This window comes from Thalassophryne amazonica, chromosome 15, assembly GCF_902500255.1.
Source record: "Thalassophryne amazonica chromosome 15, fThaAma1.1, whole genome shotgun sequence".
NCBI lineage: Eukaryota > Metazoa > Chordata > Actinopteri > Batrachoidiformes > Batrachoididae > Thalassophryne > Thalassophryne amazonica.
This window is the reverse complement of record NC_047117.1, coordinates 72,631,038-72,637,967: the sequence shown is the minus strand read 5'-3', so window position 1 is coordinate 72,637,967 and position 6,930 is coordinate 72,631,038. Positions and strand designations below refer to the sequence as shown.

Genomic DNA, 6,930 nt, shown 5'->3' with positions numbered 1-6,930 from the left:
TAATCTATAACTCTGCCCTTAAAAAAAAAATAAAAAAAAAAAGCTTATTTTCTCAGGGGTAAACGATCCCTCTTTGAGGACATCTGGGGTCCATTTTTAAGTTATCTAGAAAGGACAGATCAAACAATTTTGATGGAAACATCTGGGGATACATAAGTGGCCCTCTGCAGTGCCAGAAATTCTCTCTCTCTCTCTCTCTCACTCTCTCTCTCTCTCTCTCTCTCTCTCTCTCTCTCTTTCTCCTTACACTTATAAATCTTAAATATTAGGAATATGTAAACACTGGAATATAATAACTATAAACCTCAACTAAATTATGGTGGGGGGTGTTGAGAGTCAACAAATCTGTCAGCAGTTCAACATGTTCAATACAATTCATCATAAGCACATATTTCAATCATTAATCAAACCATATAATATTGTATCATTTCAAAACCATTATAAATCAGTTGAACACCTATCAAAGCATAGGCATACACATTTTCATTCATTTGACATCATGTTAAAAGCCTTAAACACATTATGGCACAAGCATACGCTCTATTCAACTTCATTCATTCAATACAATATCAAGTTCATTTAAACCTGCATGGTGTACAAACTTCTAAACATTTGTTACTTTTTGAAAATAATGAACACAAAACCTTTTATTCAGTTTGGTAACTTTTAGCATTGTTAGCATGCAAAGCTAATTATGAATAAAATAGCATATATTTTCATTTATTCTTTACAGGGGCAGGAGGTTGTTCTATGAGTGAGTATTAAAGCTGCCGCTAAAGCTTCTGATTTTGATTCTGATGAATGAGTGTTAAAGCTGCTGTGTGTAAATCAGTCCAACATCTTTAACTGTGAACTGGATATATGTGGTTTTGTTAAGTGTTTGCTGTAGTTGTTAAAATAAATAAAGATAATGTTGGAAAAAAAATACTTGAATTAAAGCTTGAACATCTGCACTTGATGCACATTTTAATTGTTTCATCTCAAACTGGTGTGATTGTTTACAGAAGCAAAATTGATCATTTGAGTTGAGCAACACAGTCCAGTTTGAACTTTCAAGTTCACTCACAGCAAAGGTCATGTGACTGACAACAAAGGTCATGTGACTGACAACAAAGGTCATGCGACTCACAGCAAAAGTCATGTGACTAACAGCAAAAGTCATGTGACTAACAGCAAAGGTCATGTGACCAGTGGCTGCTCCTTTATGATGCGTGAGCCAGTCCTTTGCTTTATTCTTTATGATGAGATACTTTGTCCGTGTTTCACACAAAGCCAGAAATATTCAACCTCTCATTCAGTGGTCGTTAAGGTGACAGAAGGAGCAAGTCAACATTTTAAACAGAGCCACAGAATGTCTTATTTTGAGGATTATGAGGTGTTGTGTTCTGTTGGTTCTGGCTCATTTGGAACATGCCAGAAAATTAAGAGAAAGTCTGATGGCAAAGTAAGTAACACTTTAACTGTTTTTATATGAAAAAGTAACTATTAGTTATTTTTTCAAATAAAAACTTGTGGTATTAGATGAAGTTGTTTGCTGTCTCTTAACAGTGTAACATTTTACATTTGTCCATCCAAATGTTAATTTTTCTGTCTCACATCTGTGGTCAAGTCTCTCTGGCAGCAGATTGACCTTCTCTGAATGAAATGACAAAATACTTTTCATACATGTATTTTCAGGTATGAGCAACAGAATGGTCGAGTCTCATGTTTTTTTAAATAGAATATCTCCATCTAATGGAAATTTACCATGAATGCAAATACCCAGAATTTCACCAAGAGCTTTCATTAAAAATACAGATAAAACATTCTCCATAAAAAAAATAGAAGGGTCTTGACTTGTTCTGCCTTTTATCTCATTACATTAAGTCAAAAGATATGTTGAGGGAGTTGAAAATTTCATGTTTCCATCCCCTGTCATATTTACAGGAATCGAACTGTAAAAGTGAAACATTTCTAAGAAAATCATCCTTATACATAATTAGTCCAAATACTTATGGACTCTGAAAATGGAGGGACAGTGTAGAGAAATGGCTGTAATTCCTAAATGGTTAATGTGATATTTTATTAAAATATTTAAATTAAAGCTTGAACATCTGCACTCGATGCACATCTTAATTGTTTCATCTCAAATTGATATGATTGTTCACAAAAGCAAAATTGATTATTTGATTTGATCAGCACAGTCCAGTTTGAATTTTCAAGTTCACTCACAGCAAAGGTCAGGTGACTGACAACAAAGGTCATGTGACCCACAGCAAAAGTCATGTGACTAACAGCAAAGGTCATGTGACCAGTGGTTGCTCCTTTATGATGTGTGAGCCAGTCCTGCTTTATTGCTTTATTCGTTGTGATGCTTTATACTTTGTCCATGTTTCACACAAAGCCAGAAATATCCAACCTCTCATTCAGTGGTCGTCAGGTGACAGAAGGAGCAAGTGAACATTTTAAACAGAGCCACAGAATGTCTTATTTTGAGGATTATGAGGTGTTGTGTTCTGTTGGTTCTGGCTCATTTGGAACATGTCAGAAAATTAAGAGAAAGTCTGATGGCAAAGTAAGTAACACTTTAACTGTTTTTACACAGGAAATTTTTCTGAGTAAAATTTACTCTGCTGGGATAGCATTTGATCACAGTCGAAACAGAGTAAATTACACTCTATCACAGAGTGAATCAGCTGGACAGTTGTCACAGACTGAACTGTCCGCCCCCTAAACATTAGTCCACCCAGCCTCCACTGTGCATGTGTCATGATGAATCCCAGCCGCCCGTGTGACACAGAGTCTCTCCACCCAAAGCGATCAAATGGACTGATGGAATATTAACCATCAGATGACAAGGTAAAACCTCTTGAATCAACCGAAAGTCAGTTTTAAGCAGAAACGAGGCTCTTTTTTAGCAGAAGTGAGGCTTTAAACAGTGACGCATTGAAATGTCCGACGTGCAGTGAACGCATCAGGTAATGGAATAATGCTAAATTTATGCGGCCAGGATTGTTGTACAAAATCTTCAGATATTTGTTGCTGAGATGGATGATGACTCGAGTGCAGTTTTAAGCAGAAACGAGATGATTATCATTCAATCGTGGCTGATGATGTAAGCGCAGTGAAGGTGGGGCTGACAGAGGACCGTTCAGTCTGCGACACCATCTGTTCAATGGAAGGTGGTTTTACTCCAATAAGAGTTGATTTTACACTGTTTTGATGTGATTTAGCTCTGTGATGGAGAATAATTAACAGTATTTGGACTGGGATCAAATGCTATCCCAGCAGAGTAAATTTTACTCAGCAAAATGTACTGTGTATATGGAAAAAGTAACTAAACTATAAAATATTGTATTTTGTTGTGTAAACTACACACATGGTTGTGTTGAATTGTGTTAGTTTCAGATGTGTCTTTAATGAAAACCATTCTTATTTGTAGATTCTGGTGTGGAAGGTGGTGAGGTACAGGGAGATGAAGAAGGATCAACTGAAGCGTCTGCTGTCAGAGGTGAAGATCCTGATGGACCTCAGCCACCGAAATATTGTTCAGTACTTCCATCACTTTGTAGACTTGGAGCAGAAAAAGTTCTACATTGTGATGGAGCACTGTGAGGGTGGAGATCTGGACACCCTCATTGAACACTGCCAAATCAGAGGGTAAATCCATCATCCTTCATTTGTCTTAGGATGTTTCAGTCCAGCATCATTTCAGGACGGCATTACGTCTCTTCTTTTTAGCTCTATTAACTTGCTGTCTGTTCGTTCCTGCAGGATGTTTCTCTCCGAGAACTTCATCCTTCGTATTCTGCTGCAGTTGGCTTCAGCACTGATGCATTGTCACAGACGGCCGGACAGAACTGTTGTGCTGCACCAGGATTTGAAACCAGCAAACGTTTTCCTGGACAAAGACCCTAAATGTGAAGCTGGGTGACTTTGGTCTGGCTGAGGTCCTCCCCAGTAAGGAGCATGTCTGCACGTGTAGAGCAGGGACTCCTCTTTACATGAGTCCGGTGAGTCACTTTTCTTGTCTCTTTCTTTTAAAACAACCTTCTTGTCCTGAGAAATACCAAAGATTTACAAGTACGGTCAATGTGGAGCACAAAGGGATCTTCCTCAGGAACAGTGGTGGTTTCTACACCAGTGGATGATCTACACCTTTAAACATGGTTGTGGGTGGGGAAGTTTAGGTTCATTCAGCAGATCAAAAGGTAAACAGAAGAAGGTCCAGTTGTGTTCTGTGTGAACCCGTTACTGGAGTTAGTGAGTCCAGACCAAGAGTTCAGACTGACTGCTCCTAAAGTCTGGAATTTAGGGATGGGTATCGAGAACCGGTTCCTTTCGGGTATCGTTAAGAAATGATTCGATCCACCGACATCAATAAGCTTTGTACTTAATGATTCTGTTATCGGTCCTTCAGAGTGTCCGTTGTTTTGGCGGGTGTTTGTCAGGAAAATGATCATTTCTCTACATTGATTACAGACCCTGCAGTGGGTCCTTAATCAACTTTTCTGCAGCACGGCTTTGCTTTGAACCTTGAACCAATCGAAGCGTGGTCGCAGATTGAAGCAATACTTCGGTCGATTGCTTCGTTTATTTCTTTCTTTCGCTTAATTTTCCCCCGCTAAAACCCTAAAGAGCATACGTCTGTGAGTATTATTTACCTTTTCTATGTTAAACCGACCTGTTATGGTCTTCTGAAACAGTTGATAGATGTATTTTATAACTTAAAAACGGGAGCGATGCTAACGCGTTAGCATGTCTATGGCATTTTCAATGTTAAAAGTTAGCATTTAGCAATTGCAGCCGTCATCACGTTCGGGTGCATTTGTTTTCAAATTGTAATATTCCTTACATTTATTTTTGATTATATATTAATAATCTAATGATTATTATATACAGTTTTAGAGAAAGAGACAAAAAGAACCTGAATAGAAACACAACAGAAAATATATAATAGCAACCCTTACCAAAAAGTAGTACATGCAAGTATGTTTCAAGTATACTTCCAGTTTACTTTTTATATACTTATCAGTACTGCTTTTGGTAAGGGAACTAACATAAATAAATAAATACATACAGAAATAAATGTTTCCTGTGAACACCGAGTGTCTCTTACACCTCCATTTCATCCCTGTCTTATTTAAGTTTAATGACAGTTTGTTTCGGTCAAACCATATTTTCAGTTTGTTAATTTTTTCAGTGATTTCCTCCAGAACTATCTGCCAAACTAGAAAACTGCTGCATCCTAGTAAGAGCAGAATACTACTGGAATGAATTTGAATAAGGAAAGTTGTATTTTTTTTTTCTCACCTAAATGGATTCAGCACTCACTCCAGTTTATTGTCTGGATTAGTCCCAGATTGCATTTCAGAGCTTCTAGAATTCAAACATTTTCATGCAGGTGGTGTTGGGGGTTAATTTTGGGTTTCAGCTTTTTTTGTTTTTCACCACTTTCATCCCTGAATATGAGTTGTGATTCACTTTTGTGATGATTAAAGTTACTAACTGGGACTCCTGTCTTGTTGCGAGAAAGAAACGAGAATCGTCCACCGTTCTGTTCACACAGGTCCAAACGTTGCGTGGCTCTGACAAGTCAAGATAGAATTGATAGAATTCAGTCTGAATTAATGACTTCAAAGCGAAACACAGTTTTGTTTATTTTTATTTATGTCCAGAGATCAAGGATACAGTGACTAATTTCATATTTATTTACTTTAAGACTCAAGGAAATACATAGAAAACCTGTAAAGCCTACTTTTAGTACAAAATTCACGAGGTATCGATAAGGGAATCGATAAGGAAACGGATCGATAAGCAGAATCGATAATGGCATCGATATCGATAAAACCTTATCAATACCCATCCCTATTTCTCTTTAGGAAAAGACAAAGCAAAAACTCAGAAATGCAACACAAACTGTCGTCATAAATGGCGAATTTTCCAGCAGAAACTGTGCAGATTATGCAAACTTTATTGTTTTGTCTGTTTTCCAGGAGAAGATCAATGACACGCAGTATGATGAGCGATCAGACATCTGGTCTCTGGGGTGTCTGATGTACAAGCTGTGTGCCTTCGTGTAAGTTCTGCTACTCAGATTTCAGATGATTTTCCTACTTTGTTGACAACACGCTGAATAGTTTTTGCTGAATTTTCCTCTTCAGGCCTCCATTTACTGATGGACGAGGGAAAACGCTGGAAGAACGCATCAATCGTGGAACGTTCAGCAGAATCCCTGTCTATTATTCCAACAATCATTCGGGACATGCTGCAAGTCGACGTGAGATTCATGATATTTAAAATAAATTTGAATTTGGTTTCCACCTGCTCACTCACTTTGGGAATCTCATAAACCCCCCAAAAAAGTTATTTCTATGCTGCATTAGTGATGCATCTTGATCTTCTGTCTTTCCAGCCCTTCAGGAGGCCGTCGGCAGCAGACATCCTCCACCAGCTGACTGAGAGGTTAATCAAGGAAGAGGTGAGATCACCACGTCAGCCTGATCATCGTCTTCCTCAGTCCGTGTCTGTGCAAAACATCAGGCCCAGAAAAAAAGACACTTTTCCACATCACCTCCAACATTTTAGATAGGATGTTTGTTCAAAAAACGACATGTTGCAACGTGAGAATTTGTTTTGTAAGTTTCTGCCAGTTTTCTTGATCAACCCCAAAGTATAATGTTACGAACCCCCCCCCCCCCTTTTTTTTTTTTTTTTTTTTTTTCAAATCTTTTTATAATTCAGGACAAACGGAAAGAAGCAAAACCACGAGCTGGTGCTCAACACCAACAACGCCGTCCCTGGAGGTGACCTCCATTGAGCCTCGCTGCTCCGGCCTTCTTAAAGTGTTCCACTGACACGCCTCAGTCAGCAGAAGAACCAACAGCACCAACAGCCTCTGTGAAGCACCATGAGCCTCTGTGAAGCACAACAACTCAATACTTTGTTGTT

General features: G+C 38.3%; 1 pseudogene; it reads left to right on the top strand.

The window, feature by feature from the left end:
- The first annotated feature begins 2,461 nt into the window (after nt 1–2,461).
- LOC117526623 lies at nt 2,462–6,062 on the top strand (annotated as a pseudogene).
- The last annotated feature ends 868 nt before the right edge of the window (nt 6,063–6,930 follow it).